The sequence below is a fragment of the Thamnophis elegans genome, chromosome 4 (genome assembly GCF_009769535.1).
Source record: "Thamnophis elegans isolate rThaEle1 chromosome 4, rThaEle1.pri, whole genome shotgun sequence".
Taxonomy (NCBI): domain Eukaryota; kingdom Metazoa; phylum Chordata; class Lepidosauria; order Squamata; family Colubridae; genus Thamnophis; species Thamnophis elegans.
Window position 1 is genome coordinate 46009935 of NC_045544.1, and position 15293 is coordinate 46025227.

General features: G+C 37.9%; 1 long non-coding RNA gene across 2 annotated transcripts in view; it reads left to right on the forward strand.

Moving 5' to 3' along the window:
• Window positions 1-45: 45 nt before the first annotated feature.
• Window positions 46-15293, forward strand: part of LOC116508500 — a 90817-nt gene continuing 75569 nt past the window's right edge. Inside the window, exons 1-2 of one of the 2 annotated variants that reach the window (XR_004255347.1) lie at window positions 46-102; window positions 8041-8201. This is a non-coding gene — a long non-coding RNA (uncharacterized LOC116508500). Of the gene's footprint in view, window positions 534-8040; window positions 8202-15293 lie in introns of both variants that reach the window. The other variant, XR_004255348.1, reaches the window with a different exon arrangement.

Consider the following 15293-nt stretch of genomic DNA (forward strand, 5'->3'; position numbering starts at 1 on the left):
AGGGAGGGGCGGGCGGGTGGAAGGTTGACTTGTATTTATTGGTCGGGGAATAAAAGGGCTATAAACTACCTTTTCTGTGTGGGTTCTCAGCGGTAAAGCTTTGTAAGTTGGGCCTAGGTGTTGCATGCTTTGAGTTTTCTTATTTTAACTATCTTTCAAGGGCACGCTTTTCTTTGGAGAAAAGCCTTTATCCACACCGGGCCCCGGGGTCGTTGTTCCGTGTGTCGTCCCCCCCCCCCATTTCCCCATTTTCGTTACCATATCTGGGGTTGCAAAAAATCCGCAAGGCAGCTGCGATGGCAGCAAAGGGAAATATAAAACTCCAACTCATCCGGATTTTTGCAGTTCGAATGTAGCATCCTAATTTTTGCGCCGGAGATAATAAGTAGACGGAAAACGGGACAATGGGAGGATATTTTTTTAAAAAAGCAGCAAACCATATTTGTCTTCCTGTGACGAAAATTGCAGAGATGGATCCCTGCTGTCGCCTGGAATCAAGTTGATTTAAAGGAGATCCGGTTTTTATCACGGGGGTGAGTGGGTGAGATGGTGGTTTTTGCACAGTTTCATCATCCATTTCCCCAAATTTATAAAAAATAAGAGTAGGTCACTAAAACTCTTATTCTGCCATGCTACAGTGCTTTTCTAAGTGAATATAGGAGTCCTGCCATACTCTGAAGTGTTCCTATGCATTACTGTACTGTATTGTTCAGTTCTGCTTCCTGAGAAGGCAAGTCGCATCGAAAGGGATTTGTTTGAGGTCTGTTTTCATAAAGTACTACAGAATGTTCCTCCCAGCAGTGTGTTGTGCAATTTGCCAGAATATGATAAGATAAATTTCTGTCTAAGATGTGGGGTTTGAATTGCAGTGCCTGAAAGTAACACATCTTGAAAGAAAACATTCTGTAGAAACTGCTACAGATTGTTTTATTGGTGGGGATTATGAGATTGATAAATGGACACAATTAAATGGACACAATCATAAAAGAAGGCCAGGCCGTTCTGCTAATATAGATAACTCTAGATTTACAACCATTCATTTAATGGTTGTTAGAAGTGACAAACAAAGGCATTGTAAAAAGTGGCATAAAACAGCTCTCACAGTATTCCGTGGTCATATGATCAAAATTCAGGTCCTTGACAATTGGCTTGTATTTAGGACAGTTGTGGCACAATAACTAGGGTTATTGCCATTTGCAACAACCCCCCCCCCCCAGCTTCTGACAAGCAAAGTCAATGGGGGAAGCTGTATTCACTTAACAACCCCTTGATTCACTAAACAACTGCCCAACAACTGTGGCAAAAAGGTAATAACATTAACCACCACCTGCCTTTGCAACAGAAATTCTTGTCCAATTGTGTTTCATATGTCAAGAATTTTCTCTATTTTGGGATGGATGTGGGAAGTAGATATGGAACAAGATTTTAGCACCAATGTAGTCTATTATCTATATTTGATACAGTTTAACAACAAAGGGGAAAAATACTAATATTTCATTCAGACTGTTCTGGAAATTAGTTTTAATTGAAAAAAACCACTTTTGCTGCTGCTTTTCTAGATACCGCAGAGTCTTAAAAGAGATGTCCTTTTGCTGCTGCTTTTCTAGATACCGCAGAGTCTTAAAAGAGTCTTAAAAGACATGGTGCCCAATTAGCTGATGTTGTTATATTTGCTGATTCTTTTAATACCATGTATGTAAGGCTCAATTTTACATTACAATTACTGCAATAATGATGTCAAATCCTTTGTACAATATCTCCCATCTTATTAGAATACTGTATTGTCACCTGCTGGTTTTCCAATACCAAAAGTTACTTCTCTTGGGATAAAGGTACTTGAATCAACAAAGGTAAAGAAGGGATCCATGTATGATTTTCAAAAAACTAAATGTTGAGCACCTCCCCCTAAACTTGTATTCTCTTTCAGCAATTCTTATATTGGCTGGGCATTTTAAAGGTTGGAATTCATTGCTGAGCTAAAGTATCAGTGAAAGTTATTTAAAAAATGCAGTGAACAATTCTGAAATAGGTGTCTTGAACTTTAGTATTAAAAGTCCATACAAATAAAAGAGACATGTCTTGTTAACTAAATCAAACTGGATCTCCTAAGCACTTCAGGAAATAACATTCAGAAATTGTTTCAGCAAAAAAGGCTGATTTTCCTATCAATAGCTACAAAGTGTCTGGTGATAGATCCTAGATATCGATCACTTAACAAGGGATATCTAAAGTGAAGAGCTAATTTTGCAGGTGTCCAGAGTCTAAGAAGTGTTTTAACCACACTAAAATTTTATTTATTTATTATTAAGCAATTTAGTATGACTACCCATCTCACAAAAAGTGGTTTTGGGACCAGAAATACGATAAAACAACACACACAAAGTGATCAATGTAAAAATATAAGAATCAATGTTAAAAGATAAATATTATAAAAACAAAATATACTCGGCTTGGGAAAGATAAATATTATAAAAAGATAACTATTATAAAAATATATACTTCACTTAAGAAATAAATATAAAAAAGATAAATATTATAAAAGCAAAATATACTCAGCTTAGAAAAAAAGAGAAAGGAATAGTCAACTCAGCAGTGGAATCATCTAAGCATTTCTCTTGATCTCAGGAAGACCCAGGCCTAATGACATAACCTAGTCTTGAAGGACTTCTGGAATTTCAAAAGAAGTGGAGGTAATCTAATTTTGGGAGGAAGAATGTGAATCCCAAGAATTTCTTTAAAAGAAAATCTTAACAGTATATAGTATCTTGATTCAAAGCTGACACCATGCCAACCTTATATATTAGCTACAATGATGGATTCCGTGCATATTATTTGAGAGGAAGTCTGACTAAAGTCAGTGAGGATGGGCGGGGGGCAGTAATGAGCAAAATGGCTGCTCTTATACATCCCCTAATATGGGTGTCAAACGTGATGTCATGTGACATATTGCAATGTTTTTTTGCCTTGGGGTGGGCATGGCCTGCGCGTGATACATCTGGCCAGCAGGCCAACAGTTTGACACCCCTCACACAATAGTCCCCAACCTTTCTGGCTTTGTGGATTGGTGGTAGTGGTTGGATGGATGGAGGAGAGAGGATGATTTCGTGCAAGTAGCAAGTGCGTGTGGAGTATTGGTCACGGTCCGGGTGTTGGAGACCCCTGCCCTAACAGAGACAGTCACAGTTGGGAGAGGTTAGTGGTATTGAAATTGTAGAGGAAGCCAGGTTATTAAAACCCAACTTTAAAAAAAAACTGTTATCACTTGGATATAAAAAGGGCAGAACTTATTTCATCTGTTCACACCCATCATTTTGAAACTAGATCAGTCTGCAAGTGCCAGTGCCCACAAAGAACACACAGAAACAGTTGGCCATGCCTATTTTGATAAACACTGCCAGAATCACATTTGGTGAATTGGGTGGCACATCAATATAAGTAAATAAATACACTATATTGCCAAAAGTATTCGCTCACCTGCCTTTACTCGCCTATGAACTTACTGTAAGTGGCATTCCATTCCTAATCCATAGGGTTCAATATGACGTTGGTCCACCCTTTGCAGCTATAACAGCTTCAACTCTTCTGGGAAGGCTGTCCATTAGGTTTAGGAGTGTGTTTCTGGGAATTTTTGACCATTCTTCCAGAAGCGCATTTGTGAGGTCACACACTGATGTTGGACGGGTTTACGTGGCCTACCACTTCGTGGCTGAGTTGCTGTTGTTCCCAAACACTTCCACATTCTTATAATACAGTTGACAGTTAACTGTGGAATATTTAGGAGTGAGGAAATTTCACGACTGGATTTGTTGCACAGGTGGCATCCTGTCACAGTTCCACGCTGGAATTCACTGAGCTCCTGAGAGCGACCCATTCTTTCACAAATGTTTGTAAAAACAGTCTGCATGCCTAGGTACTTGATTTTATACACCTGTGCCCGTGGAAGTGATTGGAACAACTGATTGTGATTATTTGGATGGGTGAGCGAATATTTTTGGCAATATAATGTATATGCAGTGTATGCATACTAGGGCAAAGCAAAGGGCAGCTGCTAAATGCTCAGGAATAGTAGCACTTTACACAACATACCTTCCCTTGGAGTTCAGCACTCCCAATGTTCTACTTTACTATATGATACTTTAACAACAACAAAAAAAGGAAGTTGGCCTTTAATAACCTGACCATTAATAACCTTTTGCAAGAATTCTCTTTGTTTAAAGGAATGCCTAGGGGGCCTATATTGGTCAGTGTGGTGGCTCAGTGATTAAAATGCTGGGCTTCTTGGCTGGAAGGCCAGCAGCCCGGGTTCGAGACCCAAGCTCCATGTGACAGGGCGAGATCCTGTTCCTGCCCTAGTTCCTGCCAAACAAGCAGCTCAAAAGCATACAAATGCAAGTACAGTAGATAAATAGGTATCACTTTGGTGGGAAGGTAAGAGCACTCTGTGATGTGATGCTGAGCACATGATTGCAGAAATGTCTTCGGATAGTGCTGGCTCAATGACCTTGAAATGGAGATGAGCATTTCCATTATGGTCGGCAATGACTAGCGGAGAAAAATCTGTAGGGATTCCTTTATTTTTTATGTTTTACCTCACCTGTGGGGTTTATATTGGTTGCATAGGCATCCTTCGAAAATAAACATTACAATATGCTATAATAAGCAAGTGGTAATGGCAGGAAGGATGATAAGATAATAGCAGTGGGAATATACTTTATATGGAGACAATTGTAATATTTACATACAATATTTAGTTCTGTATTAAGAATGCTAATGCATAGTTTTCACAAATTTAGTCATGCATATTAAATAGATTATGAAATAAATACATTGCATTTTTACAAATTTACCACAGCACAGGAAACGTTTACCTCATAGTGAAAGTATAACCAAAAGTGTTAAACCTAATGTATTTTCTTGGTGGTTTTAACAGTAAAACAGATACTTATTCTAATGGCAGAATAAAAGCTCTGATGATATATTGTATAAAACACCCAAGGTCTCCTCTAGTGCAACAAAGGAATTTAGTAAGATTAAATTTAAATCTGTGTTTTGGTTTTTTGTGCTTTGAAAATTTTCAGTGGCAAAGTGTAAACACTTTGGTAACAGTACTACATGCACTGCATACTACTCTAAATACCTAAATGCTGTGAGGTCATATATGCATGTTACACTATCAGTTAATATCTTACATTAATTAATTAAATAATGAATTAATCTTATACATTGCAAGTGACCCTAAACACACCACAAGCATTTCCTCATTTGTCTCTTAGCTGTGACACAAAATCACTTAGTAACCTCCCATCAGATTTCATCTGATTGTCTGCCAATACCTGAATCAGTTTTCAAACATGTTTGGTAGTACAGATGCTACAGTTCTGTATTTAGCAGACCTCAGGTAGGTACAATTTAGTTTATAACTTTTTAGTTACTGGCTAGAAGCAAAACCTTTAAGAATTCAGTGTATACTATACCAATTACCTACTTATCTACATCTACTTACCTAATTTCCTTCTCTTTCCCATTTCCCCAAGATTAAATTTTAGGTCTCTTGTTGCTCTTTCTTTGTGCTGGAATATGGTGGGGAACTTCATCTTATCTGCATAATGGTCTTGTTTGATCTGAGGCACTTTTTATCTTGCCAACTTCACCCTTTATAGATGTTCCCCCTTGTTCAACACATGTTTTGCCATATATACAGTCTGATTCATGTTACCAAATTTTCTGTAGTAAGCATAGTCATACGGCCTCATGGAGAATAAGTTCAGCCTGGTATATATTAGTTTCTACAGTCCATTCGGGCATGTCCACTTTCTTCTTCCCACTGGGCAGTGCCCCAAAGGAGACCTCAGTTAATATCACCTGCTAGTCTGGCTGTCTTACAAAACTCTTGTCCTCTCCACCCAGGGCCGGATTTAGATGAAAAGAGGCCCTAGGCTACTCCACTTATGAGGCCCTTTCACCTCCCATTTTTAAGTTTGTAAATTACATGAGAGACAATAAAATACATCATTACTGTGATATATATCAATATATATAGCTGGCCTCCCGACGGAGGGCGGCTCTGCTCTGCGGCAAAGGCAGCAAGGCCAGCCGCCTCCCTTGCTGCGCTCAGCTGCCTGGCTCGGCCCCCTCGCCCTCACCTGTCTGGCCGCTGGTGGGCTCCGCATCAACGGGGCGGCTACTGGGAGTGGCCGCGCCTCTCGCCCGACCGCCGGTGCTGGGAACGTGGGCGGGCTCCCCAACTGCTGCGGCGCTGGAACGATCTTAACCAATACATTTTTATGTTTGTTTATTAGTCATATGCGTAGAATTTCTCCTTATTTTTGGTTCAGTGTTTTAGTGTTCAGTGTTTTTAGAATAGTGTAATTTTAATTTTGCTAACAATTTGAATGTAGGCCCCTCTTGATCTTGAGGCCCTAGGTTGAAGCCTAGTTAGCCTATAGGAAAATCCGGTCCTGTCTCCACCTCATCTACAGTAAGAAAAGAGGGTGAGAATTTCCCCAACAGCAAGTAGGTCAATGGGAGGGGCAGGAAACAAAAGGAATCCTCCAAACTTTGTTTTGAACATGTCCAGTGCACCATAAATAAGGACAACACGTTTGCTAGTTTTGTCTCTTGGCAGGATAGGGAGCAGCACAAGAATTGATGAATAGTGTATAAGTCAAACTAAAGGAAGAATCCTAATCATGTTCTGTATATTGATATTGCCATTGCCACCTTTTATTTATGCAAATTTGGAGAATTGCTTTATAATCGCTCAACAAAGATTTCTGAATAGCTTTTGGATAAAACAGATTAGATGTACTGTATGTCCAAGTAACTCTTAAGAAGATATCATGGCAAGAATTGGAGTATCTGGTTGTATTTCCCATCTGACTTACTTGGGAAGGCTGACCTCAAACCTATATTTGTTCTTCAGATGCTAAACCGATGAAATGCTAAACATTTTTTTTAATGGTGGAACATGAAAGACTGGGAATTATTTTAATACAAGTTCCTTGGCAAATGCCTGAATCTTCTTTAAAAGTTCTGAGTTGCGAAACATTGGACCTTCCCTTCCTCCCTTTTTTTGTCAGAGGTTCTGCCAATTACACTTTCTAACCCAAGTTAGGGAAGAATGGTAAAACCATGGTGTTTTCTTTCCTTCTTTGTTATTTGTCCACCATTGGATATGTCCGACAAGAAGGTGTTAGATATGACCAGGACATAATGGAATGGAACTCATAGAAAGGATCTATCAGTGGGAAACTGCCCATGCAAAGAAAAGCAATTGCTGGTAAAAGATAAAAGAAGCAAGGGAAGCACCAATCAGGTCACAGTAAGGACGGGTCAGATAGAACACCAAATCATCATCCTGGTCAGACCAGAATGGGGTAAAATCCAGAAAGGAATTTCTTAAATTGGGTTATTTTGCAGCTGATTCTATATGGGATCAAACGTGAGACTTGTGAAAATGCTTTTGGAGACGAGGGGGAGGAAGAGGAGCTGCAGGTTAGGCACTAGTCAGATAAGAGGCAACCTAGTCCCAAGAAGCAATGGGGGTGTGGCAAATGTCTCAGAAGAGACTCTTCTTAGGTTTTTGATAAATGTGAGGGGAAATTTACTTTCAGATGTTAGATTGCTGTAATCTTACTGAGTAGCATGGTAGGCTGGAGGTGAAGATCCCACTCAGAAGGTTAAGAATTGAAAGTTCAATCCTAGGCAGCAGCAGGTGTCTTTCTATCAAAGCACAAAGAGGAAATATCTGCTGTGAACTCTACAGGGGTGTCAGGAAGGGCATCTGCCCAGTATTTGTTTGCCTCAACTTCACTCTGTATAAAAGGATTAAAGGGGCATAAGAAAAAAAAGAATTTTACAACAAAGTTATTGTTAAACTCATGATAGGTACTTCTTGTCTGGACTACCTTGAAAGGCTGATACGATTCTTGCAAGTACATCTCTTTGCCTGCCACCCCTACCTCCACTTCATCCCACCTTACCACGTGCTTTCTGTCACATTGCTAATCTCTATCTTGCCTCTGTTGTCTCTGTTTCCAGGCATTGAAGTCAGTTGTTTTCACTCCATGGTGACAAAACCTAACAGTGCGAAGAAATAGATAATTAATATTTGTCACCAGTGTTTACTTACATCAATCTAATGGATAAGAGATCTAACCATTCAGGACAGTATGGAAGTGCCAACTTCTCACCATTTAAAGGTATTTATAATCTTATTTTCTTGGAAGCTCTTATTTCCTATCTCACTCCACTTTAGAGTGCCACAGTGCTCTGATAGTTATTTGAGACTGAGGCACTGCTAAATGACTATGGTGTAATGTTGCTACTGCCATTGTAAGTGGATGAAGAAAGGAAAAATGTGAATTTCTCTTCTCTTTGGAGAAATTCAGTGAAATAGTCACACAAAGTTTTGTGTCCAAAAATAGAGCAAAAAATGTTTAGAGACCCCAATTCCATAAGAAAAGAGCAGGTATTAGGTTTTCATGTGCACCAGCAGACTGCCCACATATTACAGAATGGAAACTTTCCTTTTCGAAATTGCAAATCAGATTTTGAGATGTTGCTGCTCATTAGAAGCCATGGAGCAGGAGAAGACACAGTTGGAGACCCTTGGAATTCATGTAGACCTCAGTCTACTTTCATGTAGCCTTCAAAAGACTTTTGCAAGAAAGTGATTCTTACTATCCATTCGGTAGTGTAAGGAGAAAGGAAAGGCATATTTAGGCAGGCAGTCAGGTAAAAGATTCTTTAGTGCAATTCCATGTTGGCACATTATATGGTCCCTATTCATAATACCAATGAAGAGAGGTATAAGTAGAGAATATTTACTTATCTTATCAGGGAACAGTCAAATCAGTCCTGAGTAGCTGTGTGGTATTCTCACAATGCCAATGGCTTTTTCCTGGTACAGGGTGTGGACGTGTTTGAACAAAAGGGCATTGCCCAAGTTCTTGTTTGTTTATATTTTACATTTGCTCCATGCCTAAGGAAATTCCCCAGAACAGTTTAGTCAGAATAAAGCTGACATCATAAACAACTGTCTGTGTTAAATTATAATATTTAAAAACTATATTCACATCATAAGTATATCTCAATTGATTTCTTAATTCCCAGAAACCATTGAAACAAAGCAAAGTAAATTTTAAGATTTACTATAAACATGTTATTTATAATAAACACTTTATTAAATAATAAAATGTGGGCATAGATAGCAGAAGGAAGGAAGGAAAAGAAGTAAGGAGGGAGAAAGTAGACTCCTATTTAGAGTTCTAGCCATGAAATTTTTAGGATATTCATTACAATCTTTTTCACATATTTTCCATTTATTTGTCTCCAAATAGAGGTTTAGCATGTTAGAGTGAACATGCACAGTTCTCCAAGTGTTCTTTTGGTTCTCTTGTAGGGAATTTTATTCTAAAGAGAGTTTTTCTTTGGGCAAATATTGTAGTTGCCTTAAGCTTGCTGATACCTCCTATTTGTGTTTTTATCATGGTTATTCCTTTGAGCATATGTCACACACACACACACCCCACCACCACCAATGAAGCACTCGGTGATAAAGCAGAAAATAAGACTGGACCAGCTTGGGATGAACCATGATGTGAAGGAAATTAAAAAATGCTTTCCATTTCACACAGGAAAGGGGGACAAGGAAGAGGAAGTGACTGACAATTATTAGATGTACAATTGTAGAATACCAATAAAGTAGAAATAGGAAATCGCCACTATAGCTGAAACAACTTGTTTGATTCTCCTGAGGATATGATTTGGCATGGAGTCAATAGATTCCCACGGACCAAGAATGCAAGGGTTTTATCACAGAGTGAAGCAAGAATGACATTATAAAGGAAAAATGAGCAAATGCCTAAGAGAATTGAAGTTTTGTGCTTCTGGTGGACACTAGGCAGAAGATGGTTTATTTAACAATCCCAGCTGCTTTATACAAAACTGTACTTCCTTTGTAAGTCCACTTGGAGTCAGTGTAATACAGGAACTAACCTAAAACTACCAGCATAGTGTATCAGCAGGAAAAGTTAAATAATGAGGGAAATCAGAAGTGTTTTCTTAATGCTAATAATGATAATTTCAAAATCCCCCAAATCTGTAGAATTGATTACACTTTGCAGAATGACCAGCTGGAAATTACACAAGAAAAGAAAAGTACTTGTGCATTTTAACTAGTAGTAATGAAACAAACTATGTAAATGTATAACTCAAAAGACATATCTGAATGGATTTTTTTCATCTTTTTTCTTTTCTTCTTTTTATACTGGTAATTTTTCCATGATTTTTGACACCATGATACATTAACATAACAATCCATGATACAATACAATAATTTATAGATTATGGTATTGTTTTATTCAGAATTTACTTCAGAATTTATCAATGCAATTTATGCTAGGCATAGGTAACCAGGAATAATCAAAATGTTTTGGGTTATTGTGTCTGTATTACAGAATTTTATTCTAGAGGACATTTTTCTAAAAGGACATTTTGCTAGCCAAATAAGTTGTGGTTTATTTATTTTTCACTGATGAACTGTATTATTTTGGAGTGTGCATACTTTTTAAAAAAGATAATAGGATTTGAACAAGAAGTTTGTGACATGGTAGAAATTAATTGATTTATAGCAGAACCTTATGCAACTTTCATTTCCATGAAATTTATTTATTTATGAGTGACTCTGAAGGTATTTCTGAGAGTAGCAAAGTAGGTAACTTGGTTAGCTTTAGAATGCAGCAAGTTTTGGTAATATGATATCCAAAGCAAGCAATCCGAAAATCAACATTCTGTTCAAAGTTAAGTAACTGGACTTTAATTCCCATGAAAACGTCCACCATGTATGGGGAAGGTGGGGGGAGATCAGGGAACTGGGGCTAAAACGGGGTATTTTGGTTTGTGTTCAGTGGAGTCATAAGCTGCTGTGAGGACTTGGAGGGTTCCCTAAAGGCAGGGGTAAAATACTGCTGGTTTTGGCAAACTGGTATTTCTGATGATCAGCTGGGCGATGATCAGCTGTGACACATGATTTATATTAGCTAGAATCGTTGGATTTCCTGCTTTCTAGCCAATCTAAATTGTGTGGCACAGCAGATTCCCCCCCTCGCTGTTCTACTTGCCTTTGCAGCAGGGGTGAAATGCTACCAGTTTGGACTGGTTCGCCCGAACCGGTAGTAAAAAATGTGTGATTTGTATTAGTTAGAATCGTCAGATTTCCTGCTTTCTAGTTCATCTGAATCGTGTGGCACAGTGGATTCCCTCTTTCCCCTGTTCTACTTACCTTTGCAGACTTGGAAGGCTTCAAAATGTTCTTTTAGCGCTGTGTGGTCATGCCTCAGGTGTGCATGTGTGTGCTTGGTAGCAAACTCACCGAACCTGTAGCAGACTTCAGAGGATTACACCACTGCCTAAGGGCAAAACTTCCATCTCATCCATTTTTTTTTAAAAAAAAAAACTTTTTTCATATTAGAGCTTTGTCTCTTGGTCAGGGCTTTTGGGGATTTTTAAAATGGTAACTGGTTCTGAAAAATATATCTATTTTAACAAATTTGGTAAGAACCAGATTGACTTCCCTGAAGAGAATAGGATCTTCATCAATTCAATAAAGAGAGTTGTCATTCCTTCATTTATCCAGTTGGTAGACTCTATTGATAAAAGAATCTGTTCAATGTAAAATGTTTACCTAAATAACCTAATGAAAACCATTCCTTTCTATGTAGAAGGATCAGTAAATAAAATGGAGTTTTTACTTGATGGCATAAAGATAGTCGTCAACTTATTTGTTTAATGAACATTCAAAGTTACATTGGCACTGAAAAAAGTGACTTATAACCAGTTCTCACACTTACGACCATTGCAGTATTCCCACAATCATGTGATCAAACTTCGGGTACTTGGCAACTGGCAGACAATTTCCATGATTGCAGCATCAAAGGGGCAATCTGAATTTACTTAATAAATGTGTGATTCATTTAACTGAAATGCATCACTTAACAATAGCAAGAGTTGTAAAATCAGATATGACTTTCTTAACAATGGCCTTCCTTAGCAATGGAAATGTTGGGCTCAATTGTGGTCTTAAGTCAAGGAGTACTTGTAATTAAAACATTTGGGTCTATATTTGGTCCCCATGTTGTATCACAGGGGTGCGAAACTGTATTTTTTCGAGGGTCAGATCAACATTGTAGTTTTCTGTGGACCAGCTGGGGGGGAAGGGGATAGGGGGAGATGGGATGGACACCTTCTACAGCACCCTGCCTGGCAAAAGCCCCCCCTCCACCCCGTGCCCGTTTCAGCCAGCAGAGTGCTATAGGAGGCTGTCCAGGCTAAAAACAGGGCTCAGGGGCCGTGCATGGCCTCCCCACACCCCGTTTTGGCTGCCAGAGTCACCACAAACCAGTTCTTTGCTAATTCCATGCTGGCTCCACAGGCCAGATTTAAGCACTCCGTGGGCCGGATTTGGCCCACAGGCCTTGAGTTTGACACCCCTGCTGTAGGGAAACTACCAGCCTTCAAGCACTGAATAACTTTTCTGTCTCTGCCTGGTCTGGCTGTGAGGGTCTGAATAGGAAGAATAATTGAGCATAAACAAAGTTCCCCACTATGAGTGAAATTATTATTTTCCTAGTCCAGAAAATGATCTGATCATAGCAAATGATTTACAGTAACTTCCTATATCTTAGATCATTCAATAACTGCTCAAAACAAAAATGAGACTTTGTGTATTCATCTGTGTGGGTTGGGGTGAGATTGTTTGAGACGGGCCCATGCCCGTCATGAAGGCCATGAGCTTTGTCAAACTCTACCCCAAAGTAGGAAAATTGATGTCACCCAATACTAAGTCTAGGAATTCCAATGATAAGTCTGTCCTTCCAGAGTGGTTGGTACATGAACAGAATTTCTGGTCTGTTTGTTCAGCAACAAAACATACAGGGATTGACATCCTGGCTCTGGAGTGGACCTCCAGATCACATAAGTAATCTCAGAAATCTTTCTCAGAAGTGCATCATTACATTCACCATCACATTAAAGTTGTGGTTTGTGAAAGCTTAAGAACTTTCAGTCTTCAAAGATAGATGGAGTGGGAAACTGACTTCAAATAGACTAGTATATTCCCTAATAGGACCAGACCTTTTTAATAAACTACCAATGGACCTCAGGCAACCTCTTCACTTTGGATTTTGAGCAAACAGCTGGAAAACCATCTCTTTGTCCTGGGCTTTCCCTGAAACTTTAGTAGGGTTAGGGCTCAGTAGGGTCCTTTCAGATTTGATTTTAAACAACAACAATTTAATATTTTAATTTTTTTTTGTTTGAAACGTCAGTGTTCTTCTCACTATGGCAATCCTGCCCTGAGTGCTATGAAATAGTTAAGGTGAGGCAGAAATCTAATTAAGTAAATGAAAACTAGGAATAGGAACTAAAAAAATTGGAATAGGAATAGGAACTTTCAGAAAAATTATTTCACCAGTAAGAGAGAAACTTTCTCAAACTGCTGTGTTACTGAAATTTCCCTATAGTAAGTTAGATAACTATTAGCTTAATTCATCTGCTCTGCAATATTTCTCTGTTGATGGGGCCTGGGCAGGGTGGTTTTCTGTGAAGGAATAATAATTAATGTAAACAAAATAGTATGTGACTGGGAGATAGTGTGCAGATTCTAGAACTAAGCCTCACAAAGAGCAAAATAATTAAAGTGTTTGCTGGATGAAATGACTGGCAGGAAAATGATCTTTACTGTAGTCATGTGATGGACCCTAGTGAACTAGTATCCATTATAAATTTTATAATACTTTTTTTATTCCAATCAGAGATAATTCATTGTTTCAGTAGTTAGTTCTTGCTATCCTGAGAAAGGCAAATGTAACTGTTACCTAAGAGAATCTTTCTTGAAAAAAGACTTTAGAATCAGCTGACCAATTGCTCACCTGTCCAAGAACAAGAAGCAATTGGTGGAAATTAATCAAGGAGAGAAGCAACTTAGAACTGAGGAGAAATTTCCTGACAGTTAAAACAATTAATCAATGGAACAGCTTGCCTCCAGAAGTTGTGAATGCCCCAACACTGTAAGTCTTTATGAAGATGTTGGATAGCCATTTGTCTGAAATAGTATAGGGTTTCCTGCCTAGGCAGGGGTTTGGACTAGAAGACCTCCAAGGTCCCTTCTAACTCTGCTATTGTATTGTATAAGGGTGCGTAGCACACTTTGCACAATGGAAAGATGGTCTAAAAATTTCCTTTGATGTCTACTTTGCAAGGAATGGTTTATCATCCTAAGGCATTTGAATTTAGAATCTTGAAACACAGATTCTTAAAGCCTTAGGTGTTTGAAGAATATTATCCCTGTATTTTCTCATTTTGCTAGCAGTAACATGAAAATAACACTGAGAGTGAAATAGTTTTTGACTGGAAGATCAACTACATTGCTCAACAAAAAAGTTGATTGGGAAAAAGAATTTACAGGGGTGCTGAAATATACAACTGCACACACCTGTAAGACCTCAAGATGATCACTCTCATTTTTTTTATTTTGTGGGATGGGAACATTAGCAATACTTTATCAAATATTTTCTTACTGCTTATTTTTATCCATGTCAAGTTAAACATTATATCTATTCCGAGTTCTGAAAATTAAATTTAATCAACTATGCTATAACAAAGTTCGCAAGCTGATTTAATTTAAGTGTAATAGACTTGTAATTTGTAATTAGTAATTTCAAAAGCAATTTCTCCCTTTATCTTTCTTTGTTTCTGTATCACCACTATAGCACAAATAATGTTTTCTGAATTTATGTGATTTTTTTTAATTACGAAAAAATTGTATCATTTAAATGCTGTCTCATTAATTGTATTAGTGTATAAAACATATTTGTGTATAAACACTTTTGTTGCATTGATTATTAAACTATACTGACAACTAAATAACTATCCTCCCTGCATTTCTGTCTCATGTTTTTATACAGCTATCATGTAAATCTTGATTTGGTACTCTTCTATATATTGAACAAGTCATATACTTGATTTTTACTGATTTGATAATAGATTTCTAACTTCAAAAGTTAAATTATTTTATTAGATAAATATGTTTTTTTATTTCTTAATGAAACATACAATAAATTTATTGTTAACAGTTCTTTCTGCAGTATGAAATAAGAGAGAAAGCTGAAGATGCTGTTATTTTATTAAAATGTTAGTTCTTAAATCCAAACTGAATGATTTCAGAAAGACTACTCATAGCAATTAGTGTCTATATATATAAAATGAGCTGGAAATAATAGTACTATGAGGGT